General features: G+C 50.8%; 1 long non-coding RNA gene across 2 annotated transcripts in view; it reads left to right on the forward strand.

The window, feature by feature from the left end:
• LOC131910064 (uncharacterized) overlaps window positions 1-12784 on the forward strand; it is a 30653-nt gene extending 17869 nt beyond the window's left edge. Inside the window, exons 3-4 of one of the 2 annotated variants that reach the window (XR_009378976.1) lie at window positions 8611-8751; window positions 12088-12784. This is a non-coding gene — a long non-coding RNA (uncharacterized LOC131910064). Of the gene's footprint in view, window positions 1-8610; window positions 8752-9251; window positions 9703-12087 lie in introns of those variants that run through there. The other variant, XR_009378975.1, reaches the window with a different exon arrangement.
• Window positions 12785-13630: the final 846 nt, after the last annotated feature.

Here is a 13630-nt window from a genome sequence, read left to right on the forward strand (position 1 = left end):
CCCAGGTCCTCTGCAAGACTGTCAAGTGTCCATCTCTCCAGACTATTTGCTAGCTTTCTTTTCTCTCTTTCCTTCCTCCTTCCTTCCTTCCTTCCTTCCTTCCTTCCTTCCTTCCTTCCTTCTTTCCCTTCCTTCCTTCCTGCCTTTCTTTTCTCTCTTTTTTGGGGGGTTTTTCAAGACAGGTTTTCTTTGTGTAGCCTTGACTATCTGAGAACTAACTCCGTAGACAAGGCTGTCCTTCAACTCACAGAGATCTGCCTTCTTCTGCCTCCCAAGTGCTGAGATTAAAGGCATGCACCATCACTGCCCAGCTTGCTAGCTTTCTTATATAGTCCACAAACAATGCCTAGGGATGGTCCTTCCCACAGTGGACTGAGGTCTTATGCACCAATTAATACAATCCCTCACAGACACGTCCGCAGACTTACCTGATAAACATAATTACTCCTTTTGTGAGGCGACTCTAGGATGTATCAACCAGGACAGGTGAAGTGTGCAGGTAAGGCAGTCAGATGCGGCATACAGGTGAAAGTCACTGCTCAGTTGGGCTGGGCAGGGGACTCACCACTAGGCCAGCTCACAGGTTCTCATAGCTGCTGTGATTAAAAACTCATCAGTTGCCTGGCGGTGGTGGTGCATGCCTTTAATCTCAGCACTCGGGAGGCAGATCTCTATGAGTTCGAGGCCAGACTGATCTACAGAGCGAGATCCAGGACAGGCACCAAAACTACACAGAGAAACCCTGTCTCCAAAAACCAAAAACCAAACCAAACAAAACCAAACAAAACAAAACAAAATGAAACTCATCAGTCCTGGCACCAGTTAGCCCAGTGTATTCAAAGCCCTCTCTTTTATTCTTTTCCAGGAAGGTAGTGCTGTCCATGCCTCCAAAGTTCCCTTCATGGGGCACCTTTGGTCATCACACAGAATCTGTGTGAGAGGTGGGCATGCAACCTACACCCAGCTTTTTGATGAGCTTTGTTCTACCTTGAAGATATTTCTGAGCCTGAAAATTATAGATAAGCAGGAAACTGGCCAATCAGGCTGGTTGGAAACAAGGGAAGGATGCAATGGGAAGGGTGCAGTGGGAAGGGTGCAGCGGGAAGGGTGCAGCGGGAAGGGTGCAGTGGGAAGGGTGCAGTGGGAAGGGTGCAGTGGGAAGGGTGCAGTGGGAAGGGTAGAGCGGGAAGGGTGCAGTGGGAAGGGTGCAGTGGGAAGGGTGAAGTGGGAAGGGTGCAGTGGGAAGGGTAGAGTGGGAAGGGTAGAGTGGGAAGGGTGCAGTGGGAAGGGTAGAGTGGGAAGGGTGCAGTGGGAAGGGTAGAGCGGGAAGGGTGCAGTGGGAAGGGTGCAGTGGGAAGGGTAGAGTGGGAAGGGTAGAGTGGGAAGGGTAGAGTGGGAAGGGTGCAGTGGGAAGGGTGCAGTGGGAAGGGTGCAGTGGGAAGGGTGCAGCGGGAAGGGTGCAGTGGGAAGGGTGCAGCGGGAAGGGCGCAGTGGGAAGGGCACAGTGGGAAGGGCGCAGTGGGAAGGGTAGAGTGGGAAGGGTGCAACGGGAAGGGTAGAGTGGGAAGGGTGCAGCGGGAAGGGTGCAGTGGGAAGGGTGCAGTGGGAAGGGTGCAGCGGGAAGGGTGCAGCGGGAAGGGTGCAGTGGGAAGGATATAGTGGGAAGGGTGCAGCGGGAAGGGTTCAGTGGGAAGGGTTCAGTGGGAAAGGTGCAGTGGGAAGGATATAGTGGGAAGGGTAGAGTGGGAGGGATGCAGTGGGAAGGGTAGAGTGGGAAGGGTAGAGTGGGAAGGGTGCAGTGGGAAGGGTGCAGTGGGAAGGGTGCAGCGGGAAGGGTGCAGTGGGAGGGGTGCAGTGGGAGGGGTGCAGTGGGAGGGGTGCAGTGGGAAGGGTATAGTGGGAGGGGTGCAGTGGGAAGGGTGCAGTGGGAGGGGTGCAGTGGGAAGGGTAGAGTGGGAGGGGTGCAGTGGGAAGGGTGCAGTGGGAAGGATGCAGTGGGAAGGTTATAGTGGGAAGGGTGCAGCGGGAAGGTTATAGTGGGAAGGGTGCAGTGGGAAGGGTGCAGTGGGAAGGATGCAGTGGGAAGGTTATAGTGGGAAGGGTGCAGCGGGAAGGTTATAGTGGGAAGGGTGCAGCGGGAAGGGTGCAGTGGGAAGGGTGCAGCGGGAAGGTTATAGTGGGAAGGGTGCAGTGGGAAGGGTGCAGTGGGAAGGGTAGAGTGGGAAGGGTGCAGTGGGAAGGGTGCAACGGGAAGGGTGCAACGGGAAGGGTGCAGCAGGAAGGGTGCAGTGGGAGGGGTGCAGTGGGAGGGGTGCAGTGGGAGGGGTGCAGTGGGAAGGGTATAGTGGGAGGGGTGCAGTGGGAAGGGTGCAGTGGGAGGGGTGCAGTGGGAAGGGTAGAGTGGGAGGGGTGCAGTGGGAAGGGTGCAGTGGGAAGGATGCAGTGGGAAGGTTATAGTGGGAAGGGTGCAGCGGGAAGGTTATAGTGGGAAGGGTGCAGTGGGAAGGGTGCAGTGGGAAGGATGCAGTGGGAAGGTTATAGTGGGAAGGGTGCAGCGGGAAGGTTATAGTGGGAAGGGTGCAGCGGGAAGGGTGCAGTGGGAAGGGTGCAGCGGGAAGGTTATAGTGGGAAGGGTGCAGTGGGAAGGGTGCAGTGGGAAGGGTAGAGTGGGAAGGGTGCAGTGGGAAGGGTGCAACGGGAAGGGTGCAACGGGAAGGGTGCAGCGGGAAGGGTGCAGCGGGAAGGTTATAGTGGGAAGGGTGCAGTGGGAAGGGTAGAGTGGGAAAGGTGCAGTGGGAAGGGTGCAACAGGAAGGGTGCAGTGGGAAGGGCGCAGTGGGAAGGGTGCAGTGGGAAGGGTGCAGTGGGAAGGGTGCAGCGGGAAGGGTGCAGCGGGAAGGGTGCAGCGGGAAGGGTAGAGTGGGAAGGGTGCAGTGGGAAGGGTGCAGCGGGAAGGGTGCAGCGGGAAGGGCGCAGTGGGAAGGGTAGAGTGGGAAGGGTGCAGTGGGAAGGGTGCAGCGGGAAGGGTAGAGTGGGAAGGGTGCAGTGGGAAGGGTGCAGCGGGAAGGGTGCAGCGGGAAGGGTGCAGTGGGAAGGGTGCAGTGGGAAGGGTAGAGTGGGAAGGGTAGAGTGGGAAGGGTGCAGTGGGAAGGGTGCAACGGGAAGGGTGCAACGGGAAGGGTGCAGCGGGAAGGGTGCAGCGGGAAGGTTATAGTGGGAAGGGTGCAGTGGGAAGGGTAGAGTGGGAAAGGCGCAGTGGGAAGGGTGCAACAGGAAGGGTGCAGTGGGAAGGGCGCAGTGGGAAGGGTAGAGTGGGAAGGGTGCAGTGGGAAGGGTGCAGCGGGAAGGGTGCAGCGGGAAGGATGCAGTGGGAAGGTGCTACTCTGTATCTCCGACCCTCTTCTCTTCCCTCCCATCCTCTACTCTTTATCCCTGCGTGCCTCCTCCTCCTCTCCTCTCTCCTTTCTTTCTCCCCCTTTCCTCTTCCTTCTGCTGATATCTCCTTTCCACTGGATCAGGCACTGTTTCCTAAGGCTATTGCGGGCTGAGGCCACCCTCCTGACTACTAGGATTCAGCCTGTTGCAGAAAGCCTGGCTACTATAGTTTCTTTCTTAGGGTGCCCCTCTATATTCTTAGCAATCTTAGGGTGGCTGCCTACATACCTGTAACTTCTGGTAGCCCTCCATACTGTGTGGCTAGGATGTCTTAAAGTGAGTGCCTAGAAAACCAGAATACAGGGAAGTTTACGAGGAATCCCTTTCCAGAAACCTTCCAAGGTGACACTCCAACCCTGATTGGACTAGGTAGGGCATGGGTCTTCTGTGGGTGAGGTTGAGTCAGAGACCTTGGTTCATGTTCTGGTACCTGTAGGCAGCAACTGAAGGACCTGAGATGAACCCCCTCACCTCCTTCTCCCGTCTCCCACCTGTGAGGTGGGAGTAACAAGATACATGATTCTTCTCACTGATGCTTGTATTTCCAGAGCATGTGGCATGCATAGCAACAGCACTGAGCCCACATGGCCCTAAGATAGCCCTACAGTGTAGCTTCTGGGCAGAGAACTGAGGGGGTGCTAGGCTGGCAGGCATCTCTGCTGACTAGTTTCTGGGATCAGGTAGTTTCCCTGCAATGTGTGCACAGGTGTGCAACCTTTGACCCTCACATGTATTGCATGCCAGGGTTAGGGACACATAGCTGGCCAGCTCTGAGCCTCTGATTCCTCTAGCAGAATAAAGTCAGAGGTAAGACTTGAATGTGCCCAAAGGAGGAAATGTAAACCTGGCTGTACCCGGTGTGGGCCTGAGGCATGGCTGGGTGACCCTGACTTCTCACAGAATTGAATGATCTTCTAAGGCTGCTGCCAGAGGCCTTGGAGCTCCACAACTAAGTGCCATACACTAGATGGCTGAGAACAAAATATGCTCCCTCTTACACTTTGAAGCAGGAACCGGAATCAGTGGCAGCAATCCTCCTGCCTGCCTCTCTCGGCTCCATCCTTATGTTCTGTCTCTGAGCTCCCACCTTGGCTCTCATCAGGTCACACAGAACAGGACAATAGGGGATATTGCCTGCTCTCCAGACTTGCAGCTTTATCACTTTTCATCAGATAGGTCATGGTCACAGACCTGGAAACAGGATGGTGGCCTGTTTTGGACTGATGAAGTCCCATGTATGAGGATTTGCCCGAGGTGCAGTGATACCAAGAGAGGCAAGCAAGTCCAGGGATGGAGCTCAGTTTGCTGGGGACTCACTGAGTGTCCTTTTTCCTGAATGGCAGCAGGCCCAGTGGGTTCCATGTTTGGACAGGAGGGGTATGAACACAAGACAAAGCAATAGCTTTATTCACTGGACTGTGCTGGTTTATCTCAAGCTCACCTCAGTCTGGCACATCTGTGCTTGGTCGCTGACTGGGAGAGCTGTATGCACCACTGTAGTGTTTTTTTTTGTTTTTTGTTTTTTTGTTTTTCAATTGTAGTTTTCTGGGAATTTATGCAAAATAACCAACTAGAGTCACTTAGGGCCCATCATCAAGTTACTGCTCATGGTGGCTAAGATCATGCCATGCTGGGACCATATATACCCTTTGAGGATCGTCACTCAGCCCATAAAAATATCCACAAGTGGTGGAGGATAATTCAGGGAGTAGATGCATGTGCGGAAGAAGGCCTCCCCCTTGTCCCATTTGCCGTTCTTGAGCACCTTCCCTGGAGGCCCATGGTGGCCTGTTCACATGTCCCTCCAGAGTTGTTTACGCCTGGGCGGCTGCCACTCCCTCAAAGTGGAGGCCAAGATAACATGGTGGCACAAGCCTTTAATCCCAGCACCCAGGAGGCAGAGGTGGATGGATCTCTACAAATACAACACTAGCCCGGCCTTCCTAGTGAGTTCAAAGCCAGCCAAGGTTACAAAACAGAACCCTGCCTCAAACAACAAGAACAAACCGAAATGGAGGCTGTATATGCTGCCAACAGTTCTTCTGCTCATGTGTTCCCTTGGGTCCTGGAACTGTCTGCATCAGAGGGACTAGGTGGATGGATTCTATTAGTGGGTGGCTGCATAGTGTCCTCTCAGTGAGTGGCCAAGTCATTTCTTGGTCCTGGTTGACAGAATGGAAGTTACTGGCCTCTGGTCACCTGGCTACTTGGGCCTCGTGCCAGGGTCTGGCAGGGTCTGTATTAGATCTCTTCAAGACAAAACGGGTTTCATCTCTCTGGGCAAAGCAAGGGTAATAGCGGCAGGCACATTTGCTACCACTTTCCAAGTAGCATTAATGTCCAGAGAATTGTGTGCAAGGCATTCATATGCAAGTGTGTGGATATGTGAACACACATGTACAAGTGTGTGAGTGAGCATGCATGTGTATGTGCAACCATAGGTGTGTACCTGTCTAGACATGTGTAGACTGCATGTGTAGGTACGTGTGGGTGTGCACTTGTGTGTGCATGTGTATACATGTACAAGTGTGTGTGTGTGTGTGTGTGTGTATGGGCAAGTGCCACATGTGGCTGTGGTTTTTGGGTCCTGGCTATGCAGGGAGAAGGAAGAAGATAGTAAATTTGATGTAAGCCAGTTTTGGGTGCAAGGGACTCCCTGGGCATGGGTGGCTTATGGCTTTACGATCTGGGTATTGTCCAGGGCCTGGTGACTGTAAAGGGATCTAAGCACGATTCAAGACTCTGCTGTTATCCTTCTAAAATCCTTAATAGTTTTGGAATAAAGGTCCCTATTTCATCCTGTGCTTATACTGCAAACTCCCAGCCCTGTTCCCAGCAGCCCAGGGAGCAGGAATATCTGTCATCTTTCAGAAGAGACAGCAGAGCATTTTCTCTAGGGGCCCTCACTGTGCGAGTTCTCCTGAATTTTGGTCTTATTTAATATGTGTAATGTGCAGAGAAGCAGGTCAGCATTTCAGATCAGCGCCCAGCACGTAACGAGGGCAGCTGCTTCTGTCCATCTGGAGCCTGCCTGCCCTGGTATTCCCATCCCAGGCTCAGCCACAGGTCTTGCCCACCGACGTCTGCTGGTCTCTTCTTAATGAGCGATTTTTGGATTAAAGTGGGAGACGGCAACAAGGGCACCGATCTATATTAATTCTCAGCAAAATGAAAATTGCAAAGATTTACTTAGGGTCGTTACAGGAGGAAATTTAATCACAGCTTCATCCCTAGCATCCATTGGCTGGATGCATAACTGTTACCACTGGGGGATTTTGAATCCCCGTGTGTGCCCTGCATCAACCCAGGAAGTGGCCCTGGATAACCCTCCAGGGCTTGGGGCAGGGTCTGTCGCCTGAACAGTGAGTGACTCAACCTTGATTTACTTATTAAAGATATCACCTGATCAAAGAAGTACAAAAGGGAAATTGGGAGATGACATGTGAGTTGGACCCCCCACTTCTGTCTCTGGGAGGCAGTCAGCGTTCAGTGGTGTCTTTCCTTGGCACTCATTAGGGGTGGTTTCAATGTATCCAGGGCTTTCTTCCTTGCCATTCACGGGAACTTTCCCTCATAAGATCCGTCACAGCTGGTTTAAAGTCTGTGGTTTCTTAGGTTTCCAGCCATGAGAACCAAGCGCTCAGCTGCAGCCCTGGGTGAATGGCTCCGGACCCACTGTGGCCTCCTCCTAGATTGCCATTTCTGCTTAGTTAGCACTCATGGAGACTCCTCACTCAAGATCCTCGGGCTGACTTTGACTCTCCCTCCTGTTTTATCTCCACCTTCTGGGCAGATCTGCAGCTCTAGCTATGCTTGAGCCATAGAAGCTTCTCTAGGAGGGCAGAAGGTGAGCTCACCCAGAAGGGGTGTGCAGCGTTGGTCCTTCATGGTGGAGCTTCTCTGTAGCCTTTAGATGCCTTGGGATAGATTAGTGGGATTTTTTTCAGCAAGATTAAGTTCAGGCTGGAATCTTCATCCCCAAATGTCTCTCACCCCAAGGCTCCCTTGAGGTCACACCTATAGAAATCAGGGGTGGGACTGTCTAAGAGCGGCAGCTGTGGTAGCTGCAGGCAGACAATGCACGCCAAGGGCAAGGCTAAGCGCCCAGTGTTGCCCTGTTTTCTCAACGCCAGATGTAGACCTGTTCTCACCTTCGTGATGGGCTGAGGCCCAGTAAGGAATCTGGGTAGTCTGTGCTGAGCAAAGCCTCTCTTTCAACTCCTGAACTGAAGCAACACTCTGGAGTTATCATCTGTGCAAAAGAAGATCAGAGACATAGGGTCAGGGTGCTTTAGGGGGTTGGAGTAGGTAATGGCAATATGTTATAGCTTGTCATGGTAGTGGGCATATGTATTGACTGTGTATTATCAGCATCCACAGAACTGTACATCTCAGAAGGGGGCATTTTACTGTATAGGCATAATACCTCAATAACGGTGGCTTAAAAATAAAATTGTGAGCTGTAAAACTGTTTTGGAGAAAGATGGGGGTTGCCTGATGTTGTGAACAACTTTAGTGTTTTTGGATAAGACATCTAAAAGTGATGAAAATTGGACTGGGGTGTAGCTCAGTGATAGAATGCTTATTTAGCACATACAAGACCCAGGTTTATCCCTAGTACTACACAAGAAAATATTTAAGTGATATATGTTATTCATATTTTACCATGATTGAAGAAGAAGGAAGAAGAGGAAGAGGGGGAGGAGGAGGAAGAGAAGGAGGAGGAGAAGGAGGAGGAGGAGGAGAAGGAGGAGGAGGGAGAGGAGGAGGAGGAAGAAGGGGAGGAGGAGGAAAAGGAGGAGGAGGAGGAGGAAGAGGAAGAGGAGGAGGAGGAGGAGGAGGAGGAGGAGGAGGAGGAGGAGGAGGAGGAGAGGAAAGGGGCTGGAGAGATGTTAGTAGTTAAGCACACTGACTGCTCTTCCAGAGGAACCCAGACTTGATTCCCAGCACCCACATGGTAGTTCACAACCATTTGTTTCTCCAGTTCCAGGGGGTGTGATACCCTCTTCTGATATCATTGGGCAAAACACCCATATGCATAAAATAAATTAACTTAGAAAAAGAAAAAGGAAAGAATCATATGGTGGGAGGCTGATCAACTCCCTTGAAGAGCAGTCATGCATTCTCCCACCTTCAGGCCTTTCAGAACAATAATCGTTGTGTTTGTTGACCACAGGCATTCTTTCAGTGGGAGCCCAGGTCCTGGTTATATGTGAACCTCCCTGACCAGAAACTTTTACCAAAGAGCCATAAAGCTATGTCACTGAAGTTTCAGCAGAAGCAATGTGACTCTCAGCTGCCTGGACAATGAGCTTGAGTGAGTGCCTACAAGGACCTGGAGAATGTGACTCTCCCACTTAACCTTCAGTGCAGAAGGCCTCTTCACTATCACTCCACAGAGTAGGGAGCACCCAGGTGGGAATACAGGGAGGCCTGAGTGCCCATCTCAAGCCTGGTCTCAGTTCACAGTGCCAGAGAAAACTCCTTGTTCACTTGTGTGGTGGGGCAGAGGTGCAGGGTAAGAACAGTTGAAACTCAGCATCCTCTTTGTGGGCCTGTTCTTTTTATGGGTGTGTTCAGAGGGCTACAAGTTGTGTCAAGGTTTCCTAAGAAAGTGTCTTTGGAGTCTGTCCATTCCTGTCATCCGTTAGCATAGCCATTATCCAGTGAGATAGTAAGCTGTGTCCCTGTTCCTTGTAGTGCGGGAAGCATGTCCTCCAATGTTAATGAGTAGGTACCACATCTCTTCAAACCAGAAGCCACCTGGCCCCACACAGCCATTTCCTGGGCTGATAGATCCCTTTTTGCCCTTTGCAGAGCTGGACAACCAAGGGTCTCTCAGAGCCAGATGAGATCTGAAGCTGGCTTGGTGATCCAAAGAGCTGGGAATGTTCTGCTTCAAGACTGGAACCTAGGGCTGGCGAGATGGCTCAGTGGTTAAGAGCACTGGCTGCTCTTCCAGAGGACCTGAGTTCAATGTCCAGCAACCACATGGCGGCTCACAACCATCCATAATAGGATCTGATGCCTTCTTTATATAGAGCACTCATATATACATAAAATAATAAATAAATCTTAAAAAAAAAAAGACTGGAACCTAGAACTCAGGAGCCTCAAGGGGGAAAAAGCTGTGTGTACCTCCACAAGTATGTACATACATGTACACATAGGCATGTTGCACTACGTAGGAATGCATACAACACACATACATATTCTTGCCACTCATTCATGTGCACATGCAATCAAAACCCACACATATGAAACCTAAGTGCATGTGCACATGTCACATGGACACGTGTGTATATTTCACATGTATATATACATTCAATAGTGTTTAGAATACTGTGCTCACCTGTTGTTCACGTGGTTCCAGACAGGACTGAGGGCAGCTGGTCAGTTGTTCTTTGCCAGTCAGGGTTTCCTGTCTAGGCCTTTCCAAAACCAGATCCATTAGCACCTTATCTGTGGGCAGTAAACATGGCCTAGAACCCAAAAATGCATGTGGGATACTTTGAGGAGAACTCCTTGACGGTTAGGGGGAAAGGCTGTGCACAGAGAGGCATGGATGTGGGCAGGACCCAAGTTTAGTCCCAAACTGCAGGTGGTGGTATGGTTCAGAGAGGAAGTTCAAGGAGTGAGCCTAGCATTTTCCAGGAATGGACATGGACAGGACCCTGCTCTGGATGCAGGCCCTCCAGGTGTGGTTGATATATTGTTCACCCCAATAAACTTATCTGGGGTCAGAGGACAGAACAGCCACTAGATAGAGCCCAGAAAATGGTGGCACACATGCCTTTAATCCTATCACTTGGGAGGCAGAGATCCATCCTGATCTCTGTGAGTTTAAAGCCACACTGGAAACAGCCAGGCATGGTGACTCACGCCTTTAATCCCAGGAAGTGATGGCAGAAAGCAGAAAGGTATATAAGGCGTGAGGACCAGGAACTAGAGCAGGTTAAGCTTTTAGGCTTTTGAGCAGCAGTTCAGCTGAGATCCATTTGGATGAGGACTCAGAGGCTTCCAGTCTGAGGAAACAGGATCAGCTAAGGAACTGGTGAGGTGAGGTGGCTCTGGCTTGTTCTGCTTCTCTGATCTTCCAGCATTTACCCCAATACCTGGCACCGGGTTTGTTCTTATTAATGAGACCTTCTAACAATTCATGCTACACTCCAGGAGCAGGTTTTGTCCATTCTGGTTGATGTTTTTCCTCCTTCTGGTCCTCTGAGTCACCGAGGTAGAACAGATTGGAAAGTTCTGAATTAATATCATTTTATTTGTCCTAAACATTGGAAGTTCTGATTCCCTGGCATCCTCTGTGGGGTGTATGAGGACACATTGGGTGGGAATAGCTCTGTCCAGAGGCTACTAGTCTCTTCTCTGTCCAGTGTACTTGTCTCAACAGTCCTTCTGCATCAGCCTGTGGCTGAGGTCCTTGGCACTAACCGGCTCATTGATGGTGCATTTGTACATTTCTGACACTGACACTGTGGGCTGTTCCCACTTGGGTGTGTTACACATGGAACTCAGCGTGCAGCTCACGTACAGTGTTCCACTGCTCTACACGGAGCATAAGCACAAGGTCCGTGGACTTTGAAGTCCTGGCTCCACCCACACCACCACAGACAGACAGGTCATGAAGTGCTCCTCTGGGGTGTCTCTAACCCTCATCAGACCATGGCACCACAGCATTGGCCAAGGCAGACTGAGGACCACTTGATGCATCAGGGTCTGCTGGGGCTGTATAAGATGGAATTTTCCCTGTGTGAGACACAGAGACCATTTGTTTCCAGGGGTTTTAGAACATATAGTAGTCAGAACGCAGGAAGTGCTGAGAGGGCTTGGCGCAGCTGCGGATGCTGCAAGCCTGCTGTGGCAGCGGAGGACAGCATCAAACATATATCCTGTCACATGCCTTGTGGCTATCAAGAGCGTTATAGATCTCATGTGTGTCTTAGCATTTTGGCCAAAAATCCTGGCTGGGCAAGCTCTCTTGAGAACAGTAAAAGTGGTCCTTGTAGGGCTAGAGAGACTAGCCTCATGTCAGGCTAAATCAGAGGCCTTGGGAGGGTGACAACTAGGTGCTCATTGCTTTGGACAAAGTGGGACTCAGAGGTAGAAACTGGACGGAAAGATACATTAGGTAGGTATTCTCTGATGTGCTGGCTGTTATTCTGAGCCCCTAAGTTAGTAGCCCAGGGTGGAGTGGGCATGCCAGGTGACCTGAGAGTCTTGAGAACACAGGCCACCCAAGGGTCACACCCGGCTCAACATCACATTGTGATGGCCATGCCTCCCTTTATGCAGACTCTGGCTGCTTGAGCCCCAGTTACAAAGGTAATCTTGGAGAACAGAGATAGTGACCCAGGGCGATGCTGGCCTACTCAGAGACCCTCTTCCCCATGTGCAGCCCACAGCTGTCACCCTCCTTTCTGGTAGTCACTCAAAAGCAGCTTTTCTACATGACATAAGTAAATGCCCCCTGGGGGAGCTTCAGGCCGGCAAAGCATCGACCTGAGTCACTTTTACTGAAGGGACAATACTGGCTTTGAAGGTCAGTTAGCTAATTGTTTGAACCGTTCTGTGCTCATGGCAACATGGTTTTGTTCCTCTGGGGGTGTGTTTGCATTCACGTCGTATCTTTCCTGTTTTCCAGAACGGACTGCTGTTGAGGTGTCGGAACACAACGAACGGCTGGTTACAAAGAGGCAATTGTTAGAGAAATGGTTTAATACATTGCAAATCCCTCCATCTCCATCCCTTCAAAAGGGAATAAAGACCAAAAACAGATCACACACAAATTTACATTATAAAATTGCTGTCATCGTTCTCTGCCGGATTAACCCAGGCTTAGGAGCCTCTGCTCAGCAATCGCACTCCGGGTTCTTCCCTTTGGCAGAGCAGACGGTGTGGCCCAAGTGACTTTGGGGATGAGATGGTGGTTTTTCACTTCCTATAGAAAATTAGAAAAATAGTGTTTGTCCATTGTGAAGAAGTATCTCCTGTGCTGGCACGATGGCTTAGCAGGAAAGGCACCTGCCACCAAGGTGATGACTTGAGTTTGGACCCATATGGTAGAAGGAAAGAACCGACTCCTGAAAGTTGTTCTCTGCTTTCCACATGCGTGCTATGCATGCATGCCCCTCCCTGTCACATACAAAGTAAGTAAAAATGTAAAAGTAAAAACATTTTCTGAAAGTGCCTCTCGAGGCTGGAGAGATGGCTTAAAGATTAAGAACACCGGCTGCTCGTCCAGAGGACCCAAGCTTGTTTCCCAGCCCCGCGCCAGGCAGTCCATAACTACCTGTAACTTTCAACTCCAGGAGGATCCAATACCTCAGGTCTCTGAGGGCATCTGCACTAGTGTGCTTTACCAACACACAGATACACACAGTTAAAAATAAAATAAGTATTTTTAAAAGTCCCTCTTGTTAATATTTTCATCTGGGCTGGGGACACTTCTACTTGATTCTCCAATGAGTTGGGTAAATCTGCACGAGAGGGTGTGAATTCAACTCTGAGATGAAATTAACAAAATGAAACATCTGAAGAGTTGCAGAGAGTTGGAGGGGATGCTGGGAAGGGGGTGCCTTGGGCCACCTCTACTTTTCTGGGGTTGGAGCTGAACTTTCTGTAGCATTCAGAGTTGTTGGATGCCCCCACAGCCTGGCTCTGTGTGTGTGTGTGTGTGTGTGTGTGTGTGTGTGTGTGTGTGTGTTTCAGACCAAGTTTTCTTAACTTGGGAGAAACAAAGGCCTTGTGTAGATGGAACCTTGAGGTCTGTGGGGACTGAACATGCCACAAGCCCCAGGTGTTGATGGGAGAACCCTCAGCAAACAGTTTGGCTTTGTGTGGCTCTAGTGCCTGCAGTGTTTTAGTTACAGGAAGCACAAAGCATGGAAACTTATGGAGAGACTGGTCTGTGTGTTTTTAAGAAAGGAGGGGAAGGGAGATGAAGTTGAACTTAAGACTCTTGGCTCTTAAATCAGGTCACCTTAAGTCTCCTGACCTGTGTGGCAAGCTGGATGCCCTGGGGAGAGTAGCAGGCCAGATCAGACATCCTGGAGTGGACACGACAGTTAGTGAATGACGATGGTGTAGGACTTGGCTGGGCAATGTGGTTCCTAGGGAGCCATTGGCTCATATCAGTCAAGTTCCTGTAAGTTGGACTCCACTAGGCCCTTCTCAGGACAGGCCAA

This window comes from Peromyscus eremicus, chromosome 4, assembly GCF_949786415.1.
Source record: "Peromyscus eremicus chromosome 4, PerEre_H2_v1, whole genome shotgun sequence".
In the NCBI taxonomy this organism is placed as follows: domain Eukaryota; kingdom Metazoa; phylum Chordata; class Mammalia; order Rodentia; family Cricetidae; genus Peromyscus; species Peromyscus eremicus.